At 54.0% G+C, this 12,974-nt stretch overlaps 1 protein-coding gene across 7 annotated transcripts in view; it reads right to left on the bottom strand.

The window, feature by feature from the left end:
• The window catches only part of LINGO1 (leucine rich repeat and Ig domain containing 1), a 197,160-nt gene that overhangs the window by 96,201 nt on the left and 87,985 nt on the right, over positions 1-12,974 (bottom strand). The window contains exons 5-8 of one of the 7 annotated variants that reach the window (XR_008380800.1): positions 12,620-12,726; positions 9,097-9,624; positions 8,622-8,679; positions 7,878-7,987 (exon numbers count right to left, since the gene is read on the bottom strand). The exons of the other annotated variants lie outside the window; for them this stretch is intronic. The gene's annotated coding sequence lies outside the window, so the exon portion shown is untranslated. Of the gene's footprint in view, positions 1-7,877; positions 7,988-8,621; positions 8,680-9,096; positions 9,625-12,619; positions 12,727-12,974 lie in introns of those variants that run through there. 7 annotated transcript variants of the gene reach the window in all.

Below are 12,974 nucleotides of genomic sequence, written 5' to 3'. Positions count from 1 at the left end.
TGGCGTGGTAGGGATCTGTGTCTTGGTGGTAGTTACACAGAGCTGTGATAAGATTACACGTGACTATATATAAACACACACCGAGAGGAGCGCATGTATAAATGGTGAAATCTGAATAGGCTTGTGGATTGTACTGATGTTAATTTATCTGGCTTTGATAGTGCACTGGAGTTACGAGAGACGTAGCATTAAGGGGGGGGCTGGTGAAGGTGTACACGGCATGAACAGCCAAGCTGGCACTTGCTCTAGACTACTGGGACACCACAGCACCCTGCTTTTCCCGCTCCACCAGGGTATGCCTCCTAGTATCCTATGCTGGCTCCTTCTCCCTCCACGCTGCACAGTGGTGAGCCCAGGGTCCAAGCCCTGTTCCTCCTACCACCCACATGGCTACCTAGGGGGTCTTATCTGTGCCCAGGTTTTGTTTTGTTTTGTTTTGAGACAGAGTCTTACTACGTCGCCCTCAGTAGAGTGCCGAGGTGTCACAGCTCACAGCAACCTCCAACTCTAGGGCTTAAGCAATTCTCTTGCCTCAGCCTCCCAAGTAGCTGGGACTATAGGTGCCCACCACAATGCCCGGCTATTTTTTGTTGCAGTAGTCGTTGTTTAGCTGGTCTGTCCTGAGCTCAAACCCGCCAGCTTCAGTGTATGTGGCCAGCACCCTACTCACTCAGCTATGGGTGCCAAGCCTGTGCCCTGGTTTTTAAACACCACCTGCAGCTGCAGCTGCAGCTCTCACATCCTCATCCCCTACTCCAGCGGTTCTCAACCTGTGGGTCGCAACTTACAGGAACTGTATTAAAGGGTCGCAGCATTAGGAAGGTTGAGAACCACTGCCCTACTCAGACCTATTCCCCAGCTCCAGGCTTCTGACCCAAACTGCTGGTGGGTCATCTCTGTGTAAGGAAGTAGTCAAAATGGAACTCCTGGTACTCCACTGCTCCTTCCCATCTCAGAAAAGGCCCACAGCAGCTCGAGCCAGGAACTGAAGTGTCCTCCTGCCTCCTCCATGATCCTCCCCATCCCTTCTCCTTGATGGGTTTGGATTACCCACCTCTTGCCATCACCATGGTCACCATTTTGACCCAGGTCTCCACCAATTCTGCCTTACTGATTCCCTATTTTTTTTTTTTTTTAGAGACAGAGTCTCACTTTATCACCCTCGGTAGAGTGTTGTAGCATCACAGGTCACAGCAACCTCCAGCTCCTGGGCTTAGGCGATTCTCTTGCCTCAGCTTCTGAGTAGCTGGGATGACAGGCACCCACCACAATGCCTGGCTATTTTTTCTTGCAGTTTGGCCTGGGCCAGGTTCGATCTGCCACCCTTGGTATATGGGGCCGGCGCCCTACCCACTGAGCCACAGGCACTGCTCTCATCCCACATGGCTTTTTTTTTTTTTTTTTGTAGAGACAGAGTCTCACTGTACCGCCCTCAGGTAGAGTGCCGTGGCGTCACACGGCTCACAGCAACCTCTAACTCTTGGGCTTACGTGATTCTCTTGCCTCAGCCTCCGGAGCAGCTGGGACTACAGGCGCCCGCCACAACGCCCGGCTATTTTTTTGTTGCAGTTTGGCCGGGGCTGGGTCTGAACTCGCCACCCTCGGCATATGGGGCCGGCGCCCTACTCACTGAGCCACAGGCGCCGCCCCCACGTGGCTTTTTAAAACATAAATCACATCAGTAACCACCCTTGCTTAACTTATCTATAGTTCATCAGTGGCCTTGGAAAATACCCCATGGTCCCAAGTGCCATGCAAATGCCCTCCCAGTCCCCCTGCCACTGCCACTGCCCTTGGCCACATCGCTGTCTCTTCCTTACCCCAGAGCCCCCCAGCAGATGCTCCTCAGAGTTCCTGCCCACCTTCTCTCACCAGCTGTCCCTGTTTACCCCATCACTGTGCCATTAGCATGTGGAACTCTCTGTCTACCCCACCTGCCCAATGGGACATGCACAGACAGTACCTGGGACAAGGCCGGCCCTCAGGTATGCTGGAAAAACAAGTGCACAGCCTCCCTGCTCCCCTCCCCACTCCCAGGCTAAGGCTGGCTCGCCTGTGCACGGGGAGGGTGCACATGTCTCTAAACACCCACTCATTCCACTCTCCCCCAAATAATAATTGATACCCAGATGACTCGACGACATGATAATTTCCCCACATCTTGGCTGGGAGCTGCTTCCAGCAGTAAAAGTTTGCTGTTTTATGGCCCCAAGAAGACATCAGCTGTACCGTGCTAAAATTATCACCTAGTGGAGTCATCTGTTTAAATACTCTGGAAACTACATACTCGAGGGCTGAGCACTAGTCTCGGCTGTCTGGGACGCTGACAGTGGGCCTGGCTGTCTGGAACGCTGGGCTCCTGGTGACTGAGCCCACCAGAGCTTGGCCCACTCTACAGGGTGACAAGTCACATGTAGAATGTGGCAGGGCCACACACTTCATGGCCAGAATGCTGCAGATGCCCAGTAAGGGGCACTCTCCATCCCTTTCCCACATCAGCGGGGCCCTGGGAGGAGAGAGTGCAGCTCTTTCAGCAAGGGTGGTCAGGCAGCCTCAGGACTGGGCAGTGTGTGGCTAAGGGGGAGATGGGGTCAGAGGGGTGAGCTATGGCAACTGAATTTGGGTTTAGCCTAAATTGCATTAGTAGAAGGCATGCTATTATACGAGACACTCTTAAATGTCCTGAGAGGTAGTGAACTCCCCATCGCCAGAGGTGACTGAGCAGAGCAGGACATGGTAGGAAGACAGTTTGGATGGGCTGCCCTTCTCTGGCCCTGTGACACTGGGGCACGGTCCCTAAGTGAAGTGGAGTTCCAGGGCCAAAGACAGACCACTGGCAGCTTGGGTGACCCTGGGAAAATCACAGAACAGTGCTCAGATGCAGTGTCCTTATGTCCACAAAGAAATAACATATATAAGATCTCTGTGTGATGGGTGCTTACTATATGTTAGCCCATCCCCTCCCTGCACTAGGGCCTCTAATTGCTCCCTACTTCCTTCTGAATCAATGTAAATACCTTGAGTTGGGTCTTGGTACCCTCCCGGTATCCTTCCTGCTCATTCCCAACAGGTGCCCAGATCTACCCTTCTCTCCACCTATTCGAGTCCAAATGCCAGGGCTACCTTCTCCAGAAAGCCACCCCTGGCTGCTCTGATGGGTGCGCAGCTCCTCCTTACTTGCAGGCTGTACACACACCAGGTGTTTGTGGCCGGTGGCCCTGGACAGGTGTGCCTGGTACCCCTTTGACGTCTCATGGACAGTTGGCTGCAGTAGGGAAACATCCCCTACATGTGTGTGTGTGTCCTGTAATAATGGCAAATACTTAACACTGCATTTACTACATGCCAGCCACTTTACAGGCAACCAACCCATTTAATCTGCACAACACATTTACTACGAAGGAGGCCCTATTCTTTTTTTTTGAGACAGAGTTTCACTTTGTTGCCCTCAGTAGAGTGCCTTGGCATCACAGCTCACAGCAACCTCCAGCTGTTGGGCTTAGGTGATTCTCTTGCCTCAGCCTCCCGAGTAGCTAGGATTAAAGGTGCCTGCCACAACGCCCAGCTAAGGAGGCCCTATTCTTATCTTTCTTTTATAGAAGGCAGAACTGAGCACAGAGAGGTCAAGTGACTTACCCCAGGTCTGACAGGAATAAATGGCAAAGTCAGATTTGCACCTAGGCAGCATGGCCCTTAAGTCTCCAGTCCCAACCCTGACTCTGTACCACTCAGCTTCCCAATGCAGACACTGCTCCCCACTTTGGGCCTTTTCACTAGTCCTCTGAAGAGTCAGGAGTCACCCTAGATGGATGGCTGTGGTATTCAGTGACCCTGGAGGTCAAGACACATGCTAAAAAACACATGCATGTGCCCACAAGGAATGAGTGAGCACAGAGACTCAGGAACACACAACGCGAGTGAAGAGCCATCTGCTACCAGTCCCACTGCTGAGTGTCTCTCACTTGTCCTCCTCCCCAAGCCATAGTGGGCAGGGGAGTGAACGGAGGTGACTCAGGCACTGCCCACCTCTGCTGTCAAGTCTGCCCTAGATGTTAAATTCAAATCCTGGTCCACTCATGTAGATTCCTTTGTATAGGTGGCAGCTTCGAGGCCCAGAGAAGGTTGGATACCCTCCTTAGGTCACACAGCAAGTCAGAGCCTAGGGAGTTTCCAATGAACTCCTAGGGGGATTCCAGAATCCCCAATTCCATAAATTTCCCCTATCTGTACTTGCTTTGAGCAGGACAGAAATAAAAAGAAATGAAGAGAAAATAAGAATAAATAGAAGGGAAGAGAGGGGAGAGAGAGGAGAGGAGGGAGGAAGTGGGAAGGGGAGGGGAGGAGACAAGAGGAGAGGAGGGAAGGAAGAAGGGAAGGGAGGAGGAGGAGGAGAAGGGAAGGGAGGGGAGGGGAGGGGATGTGAGGAGAGGAGAGGAGGTGAGTAGGAGGGAAAGCCTGCCTCAAGCCTCAGGGCGCCCAGCTCAGCAACTTGCTCCCCAGCGCCCCTCGCCCACAGCTGCTGCCTGGAGGAGTGCAGTGAGGCGGGGGTTAACTCTGCCGTGGAGCAGAAAATGAGGTTCCAGTTATTAGTTGATTTATTGCTCTGTCCTCAATCTGCGCTCAGGTCCTGGAAGGAAATGTTCCACTCGAAAGCATTAAGCATCTTCAAAGAGCAGAGGCATTAAAAATTGAAATCATAAAATAGACACGTAAATACAGTGGAGGTGAGAGGGGAGCAGCCCCCTAGGCTGGGGTGGGGGTGGCAGGACCGGGTCCCAGCCAGCCTGTGGGCTGCCACATGCATGTAGGAGCCAATGTGTCTAAGAAGGCGAGGGGGCGTTCCTGCCCAGAAATGGCGCCATAGCGCTGGCAGAGCCTGAAACCCCTCCATTAGCACTCCATGTCTTGGTGGGCAAACCGCCCTGTCTGAAAACACGGTTCCCTCTTGGCAAAGGGTCCTAAGCTCAGCCCCAACCTGGTCAGATAGTGGGGGCAGAGGGATGAGTAGGAAAGGCAGACAAGCAGGGGGACTCACCAGACTCCTAGTGGAGGCAGCGGGCTGGTGGGAAGGGGAGGGACAGCCCAGGGAGCCAGGGCTGAGCAGCCCCCATTGGGCCCCAGCCAGGCTACTCCACACGGGAGGGAGCCCCAACAGACAGGGCCACACAGAGGTCCTCTTCAGTGTCACCCAGACCCTCACTGCACAGCTAGGGCAAGGAGGGTCCCTGCTCTGTCATCGGCGTGCCTGGGCGGTGGTCTTCCCCAGGGCCAGGGCCCAGTGAGCTGGGAGCAGGGGTAGCGGCACCCGAGTGTACTCACTACTACCCCCTCGGGAAGTGGGGGCTCCCAGCTCAGCATGAGCTCACACCCCTGACTTGTTACCTCCCGTCTAGAGAGCCAGCCTCTTCTGGAGCCCATAGAGGGCCTTGCCATGTCCCTTAGCTGCACACAAGACCTACATGGGACACACACATGTGTGAATGTGTAAGGACAGAACCAAAGAAGTGAAGCACCCCAGACACACACGTGTTAAACAGCTGTATGTATGTAGGCACATGTCCATGCTGTGGTATACACAGAGCGTGCCCACACGTGTGTAGACGTGACCTGTGCACGCACATGCCCACCTGTGTGTACACTTGCACACGTGGGCTGGCACCCACCCACACATACAGTATCCACATGTGTCATGTGCACACATCCACATGTGTATGTGTGCACATGACAACATATGTGTGCACATGTACATGTGTGAATGTTTACACATACGTACAAGGCAAGCCTCAGGGCCCCAACTCTTGGCCCCAGAGATGCAGGCCAAGAGCCAGTGTGCAGAGTTCCCATGAGAGAGGGGCCAGGAGTGTGGGGACCCACTGGCATTACTTTCTCAGGCAGTGAGGATCCCTCTGCCTTAACCCCTTGGCCTTAGCCTCCATCATAATCCCCTGGGCCTGGGCCAGGAGGTCTTGGCTCCTTGAACTCCCTAGACCTTGGTTCCCAACTGTGAGACCTTGGATGAGCCCCTGCCCCTCTTGGCCCACGTGTGCTATAGGCTAAGGGGTCTCCCTGCCTGCAACAGCCTCTTCTCACCAGGTGGTAGGATGGAGAAAAACTCCAGGCCTTGTTCCCTCATTTCCAGCAATATAGAGGACAGGCTGGGCAAGCTGGTGGGGAGCCAGAGGCAGGGACAGGACCCAGGCTATGTCTGCACAGGTGTGCACAGCACAAGCAGCACAAGGGCCAAAGTCCTCAGTAGATGAGGGGCTCTCCAGAGGGGGCAGTGACACCCACCTGGGGAGAGAGTTGGGGCCTCAGGAAGAGGGGTGAGCTCTGGCAGAGGCGTCTCCCACAACCCCTCCTCACTGCCTCCTCCAGAGTCACACCAGCTTTGCTGACCCCTCTGGGCAGTGACAGGGGCTGAGCAGCTCCCTGAGGTGGCTGAACAGAGTAGTGGGCAGCCCCACAGCATCTCCTGCCAGCACAGGGACACTTTTCCTCTCAGCTTCTGGGGGCCTATCTCCACTCAGTTCTTTCAAAAGGGATGGCAATCAGCTGAGATGGCACCCCACTTCTTTGAGACCTAAACACCCTTCCCCAGGCAAGACCAACCCCTCCTCAACCCTCATGGGCAGACTAAACTGACGAGGCCGGAAAGACTCAACCACCTCCCAGGCCGGGGTAGTACTGAAGAGGAGGGTGGAGGCAATGGAAGATAAATGGAGGCGGCCAGCACTCAGCGCCCCTGACTCCTTGCCAGCATGGGCTTGCCAGGGATTCTGACTTTTCAAGAGACTCCAAAAGTCTGATTTTGATGGGAAACCTCCTAGTTTTTCTTTCTTTTTTTTTTTTTTTGTAGAGACAGAGTCTCACTGTACCGCCCTCGGGTAGAGTGCCGTGGCGTCACATGGCTCACAGCAACCTCTTAACTCTTGGGCTTACGCGATTCTCTTGCCTCAGCCTCCCGAGCAGCTGGGACTACAGGCGCCCGCCACAACGCCCGGCTTATTTTTTGGTTGCAGTTTGGCCGGGGCTGGGTTTGAACCCGCCACCCTCGGCATATGGGGCTGGCGCCCTACTCACTGAGCCACAGGCGCCGCCCACCTCCTAGTTTTTCAACAACCTGTGGTCCAAGGTTTTTGCTACACACACACACACACACACACACACACACATGCACGCACATGGGCTCTCACATGTATGTGCTCTCACGTATTCACATTTACACATGTACACACAGTCTCACTGGTTCACATACTTACACATGTAAACATACACATAAACACACACTCTCGCACACAATACACTCACACACTCACAAACACACGCACACGTTCTCATACACATACACGCACATATCACACATACACACCGTCACACTACTATGAGAGAGTGTGCCTGGAAGCCCCCATTTGTGATCTCTGGCCTAAGCAAAGAGAGGAACTGGGCTGAGAGACAGTAGGGCTGTGCTCAGTTATACAGGCAGCGGCGCCAGCCCAAGCCCAGGCCCAGGCCCCTGTGTCTGCCTCCTCTGCAGCTCAGCTTCCCTGACAGCTGGAGGTGGGAGCCAGCCCTTCCTCGCCACTCCTGTCTCCCATAGCACATGTATCAGAGCCCTCTACTTTAGGAAGGAACCCACTCCTACCTATGAGGCTGAGGGGAACACCCGCCCCAGCTCCACCCACCCCCTTCACTCCAGAACCTCTCCCGGCCCAGGCACCTCAGTCCCCCACATGTAATTTTTCTTAATTGGGAGCTTGTTCATTATCTCCACGCTTTCCAGAGGAAATAAACAGCAATTAGAGAAATAAGTGGTGTTTTTATTCGCAGGCAGACTCAACAACAGAGAGCCCATCCCATCCCCGCCCTAAAGTCCAGTCCTGACACCTGCCAGGTCCACTCCTGCCCCCTCTGCCTGCTTCCATCCTTGCGTGCATGTAAGCACCAGGCCTGCCTCCAAGCCACCCGGCAGCAGGTCGCCTCTTGGAATCTGCTTGAAGAAACATAAATTGCTGAGAAAGGGCCTCCTTCCCCGTGCAACAGAAGGTTAGAGTGTTTAAAGAGAGCAGTGGAACTGTTTTTATTAATCAGAACTGCTATAAAGAAAGCATTTTAATTAACATAATTATCCCGATTGAGAAAAGCAGTCCTTACCCCATAGATACTTTTCAGACTAAAGATGCAAGCTGTCACGATCAGTCATAATTAAGTAAAGCAAGCTATTTTTTTTTTCCTGTGCTCCCTTCCCCTCTCGGGCACTGGCTCCTCCCTGGGTTAGATCTCAGAGTGGAGACAAGGCAGATGTGACACCCTCCATGTGCTCAAGGGCCACAGTCCAGCTGCCTCTTCAGCTGCATCGCAGAGAGGGACACCCCCTCTCTGGGGCCCTGCACCACAATCCCCTCCTGTGACTGGATGAGCACCCATCTCAGCGAGGCCCACCTCATCCCCTCATCTCTCTACCCATGGCTGAAGGACAGTCCCTCCCAGATACCTGCAGGAACTTTCCTGGGTCAGCAGGCTCAGAGGGGACAGAAAACAGAGAGCCAGTGGGCACCCAGGACCATCACTCTGGTCCAAGCCTCCACCCCTCCAACCCGGACACTCACATTCACCCTGTTCACCTCCTCAGTCCACTCTTGACAGAAAGTCAAGCTATTTCCCCACATGACAGCCACAAATCTGTCCATAAACACAAGTTCAAGAGTATAACCCCTCCACCCCAGTTAACACTCTGGTAGCCCTGGCGGAGGCCCAGCCCTAGCTCCTCCAATCACCCCTCCCATGATACCTCCCCGCACTCACTCTACTCCAGTCATACCAGCCTTTCAGAATCCCCCTGCACTTCGACTACAGGACCTTTGCACACGCTCTATACACTAAGCACCAGTCTGCTGCCCCCTTTCCTCCAGCCATCACCTCCTACCCTCCTGGCTCACGCATTCATCCTGCAGCCCTCAGCTCAGGTGTTACCTCCTTCAGTCCCTCCCTCACCTTGCAACCTGGTGAATCCTTTCTTAAATCCTCTCACACTCCTCACATCTGCACTGGGGGTAGGTACACGGTAACCTCACAGCGTTAGCATCAGTCTTTGTTTACCTGTAGTCCCTTCCATTCAACCGTAAACTCCAAGAAACAGCCAGAGATGTGTTTTTTTGCTTTGTTTGATCATCTGATTGTATTTTTGCTTTGTTCACTGTTATATCCCCAGTGCCTACCACAGAGCTTGGCTCATGGTAAGCCCAGGTCTGCGTAGGTCCTGAGAATGTCTGTTTTGAGGCCAGATGAGGAGGAGAGAGAGAAATACAAGAGCCTTGAGCCGGGGGCCTGAGCAGGGGATATATGACCTTGCGACTTTCATCACCCTCTCCCATCCCCACTTCAGTTTCTCCATTTGGGGAATGGGAAGCCTTGGAGCAGGTAACTTCCTCTGTTCCCCAACCCCTCTCCAGCCCACCCCAACCTCTAACTTACCCCACCAAAGCTTCAACCCTCCTTCTTCCTGCCCCTCCTTCCAGCAAAGCTGGAACTGCTGACAAATCCACCTGCTTACCAAATACCTGCCACCTTCCAAGTCCACCTGGGGAGGGTGAGGCCGGGAGCTCGCTGCTCCTACCCCTACGGCACCTGCAGGGTGACACGTGCGTAGGTGACACATGGACGTATTTCACCCCAACACGCTGCAGTTTCCTCCCCAAAAAGGTGCTTATTTTTGAGTACCTCCTAAATAGGAGCCTGCAAAATGTGCTGTCAGCGCTTTTTAAATGGCTTGTTAATGCTCCTGTAAAGCTCAGCATGCCGGCCAGAGAAGACAGCTCACTCCTGGCCGCGTCCTGGCCTGGACACCCTCATAGCCTGTGCTCTGAGCACACAGCCAGGCCGAGCATCCAGGCTAGACTCCGAGGTGGTCAGGATGCCCAGGAACTAGGCTCTCCCCAAGAAATATGCCTCTAGCCCTTCCCACCACCACCGACAGGGCCACAGAGCTTGGCAACCCTTCAGAGATGGCAGGAGGCAAACCTGGGCCCCGCCTGGCAAAGCAAAGAAGAACAAGGACGAGCTTTGTGGCCAGATGGCCCAAGTTTGAATCTGCTTGGCCACTTTGGGCCAGTGATCTAATGTCATGTGTGTGACTTTGGGCCAGTGACCTAATCTCTTTGGGCCTCAAGTGTCCTCATCTATAGAATGGCCATGCTAACTCATACCTCAAGGCTATTTTGAAGAGTGAATCAGGTAATGAATACCAAGTGCCAGGTAACATCTGATTTTAAGGTATGGTAATGGTATTATGGTTATGTTTTGTAAAGGGTCCTCATCTTTTAGGGATATACACTAAAGTATCTATAGATAAAACTATACAACATCAAAATAAGCAAGCGGTGGTGGGGAGTGAGTGGGGGACGGAGGAAACATGTCTGGCCGTGAGCAGGTGCTCGTGGATAGAGCATGGGGTTGAGCAGACTCGCTTCTCCACTTTCATGTATGTAGGCTGCTATTTTCACACCAAGCCTTCACACAGTCACCCAGCGCATGCTCAGCAATTCAGTGTGTGCTCTCCCAGCCTCAGACACCTCCAGGCAGGACTGAGGGAGGGCAGCAGCAGAAAGACCACCCAGAGCACCAGGAAGGGAGCTCTGGGGCTGTGCCTGCCCCCGGAGACCCTCACTGTCCACAGAAGGGACCATGGGCAGGTGAGGGGTCCTTATAACCCAGATGCCTCAGAGTCCAGAGGAGCAGGGCAGCCTGTTTCAGGTCCAAAGTCCACTGCTCCAGCTGTGTGACCCAGGGACCATCACTTTCCCTCTCTGAGCTCCAGATCCTGTCAGCAACAGCCCACATCCCCGCTACTCCATCTTGCCCCACCCCCATCATGGGCAGTCATGGAAGGGATTAAGTGTGAGGGAGGACAAGCCCAGTCTGAGGCCTAATCAACCCTAGACTGCCCTGCCTTCCTCAGCAAACTTAAATACAGCCGTGGTCATCCATGGACTGCTACGGTGGGCAGGCTGACCTCCTACTGGTCGCTGGGATGCAGACCTGGCTAGACCCATCCTGCCTTCAAGTGACTCCCAGGGGAAAAGTCATTTTTTTTTTTTTTTTGGTCAGAATGAAGATGGAGGACAATGGTAATAATATTAATGGCAACCGAAGCTGGCTTTCACTGCAGACTAAGTCCTGAGCCCAGAGCCACCTGAGTCCAAGCTCTGCAGGGTGGGGAGAAGCTGGGCCCTCCGTCTGGGCTTCCTTGAGGAGCCAGTGGCAGAAAGTGCCAGGTCTGTGAGCCTGTGGCCGCACCAGAGCAAGTCCCCTCCAGGACTCAGTTTCTTCACCTGGGAAATGGGGGCAGAAAGACTCCAGCCCCACCAGGTGTGCACCAGGGAATGTGGCACAGGTCGGGGAGGGGCCAGAAGCCCAGTGGTTCCAAATGGAGCTGAGGCGGCTGTGAGGTAAGTCGGGGCGCGGGGGTGGGAGGCGAGAGAACGAGACAGATCTCTCGGGCTTAGCTCAGGCGTTGTGATATTTTTCCCTGGGTTATATTTTTAGATGGACTACTTTCTCTCCCCTCCCCCTGCCTCAGTAGGAGGAGGAACACAGAAATAGCCGGGTATGCGTGTCTGAGCTGGGCTATATATAGTGGGCACAAACCCAGTCACCCAGGGTTTCTCCCACTCCCTGCCCCTGGAACAGGAGTGGGGAGGGCTTAGGGGGGCCCTTCCTCTTGTCTAATTGCCCTAGGGTCTTCTCAGCTCCACCAACTTCCTCCAGGCACCCCCCACCCCAGCACACACATGTGCACACAGATACACACATGGCTGGTGACTCCCTGCGCTGACTCAGGCTCAGGGGTTTCTCAGGGGTCTGGAGCAATCAACACAGCCTGGCTCAAGAAGGCTGGGTGAGGTGAGATGGGCAAGGAGATGACCTCCCAGGACCTAGAGGCCATAATTCTCTCCATCTCAGTTTGCTGGTCTATAAAACCAGGGCTTTGTCAAGTCTGTGGACATTGTGACACTTCAGCATCTTCAACAGAAGATAGAACTAATGTCAAACTTGTCCCCCTCAAATGTGTCTGAGTCCCAGTGTTCGGATGGGTTAACTGGCCTGGGACTGGCCAAGTTCACCAGCAAGCCTGTTATGGAGTGTCTTTTTAGTTTCAACCTCACCTCTCTGAGCTGCTTCTTCAGCTGAGAGTGGGGACTTACACAGTGTGGGTACGGTCAGCACCTACTTCGTGGGCTGTTGTGAGGATCAGATGAGGCAAGGCACATGGAGTCCCGAATGCTCGGCTTCTGTGACCAGGAAGACAGCCTCAGCTCCTAAGAGCAGTGAGTATTTATCACCTCCCTTGGCTAGAGCTCCCTCCCAGGCCAGGGCTCCCACCTTACCACCAACACCTGGCCCATTCCCTCCCTGAGGCCTAGCCTGACAGGACTTGAAGAAACCCACCACCAGATCAGCCATGCCTAGCCCATGGCAGGTATGAGCAACTGCTTCCTAGTGGACTCTGTCACTACCCATGCTGGGAAGCCACAGAAGAAGGCCTGACCTGCTCCTAGGCCTCCCAGCGCTGGCCACATCAGCTGTAATTACACATCGGAGTAGAAGGATTTAACCCCTATACCTGCCCTCTCCTGGTGGGGGGCTCCCTCCTGAGTATCCAGGATGTTTGAGGTGTGCCCAGTCCAGAAACAGGTCTCAGTGAGCTTCAGAAATTTCCTAGCCCGGGACCTGAGAGGGACAAAAAGCCCAGGATGGGGAATTCAGCCACGTGGGCTTAGGAGATGTGAGCTTGGAACATAAACTCCTGTGTGGAACTTCACACATTCCTGACCATCTGTCACTGGACTTCAGACAGAGCTGGTCTGAGCAACTCCAGCCCAGCAGGTGCCGGGGAGTTCATGTAGAAGTGACTACCCTACCCTGCTCCTGCACCTGTCCCCTGGCCACTGGACTTTTGAGCCCAACTGCAAAACTTC

This window comes from Nycticebus coucang, chromosome 6 (assembly GCF_027406575.1).
Source record: "Nycticebus coucang isolate mNycCou1 chromosome 6, mNycCou1.pri, whole genome shotgun sequence".
Taxonomy (NCBI): Eukaryota; Metazoa; Chordata; class Mammalia; order Primates; family Lorisidae; genus Nycticebus; species Nycticebus coucang.
Note: the sequence above shows the minus strand (reverse complement) of the source record. Positions and strands in the feature narration are given on the sequence as shown.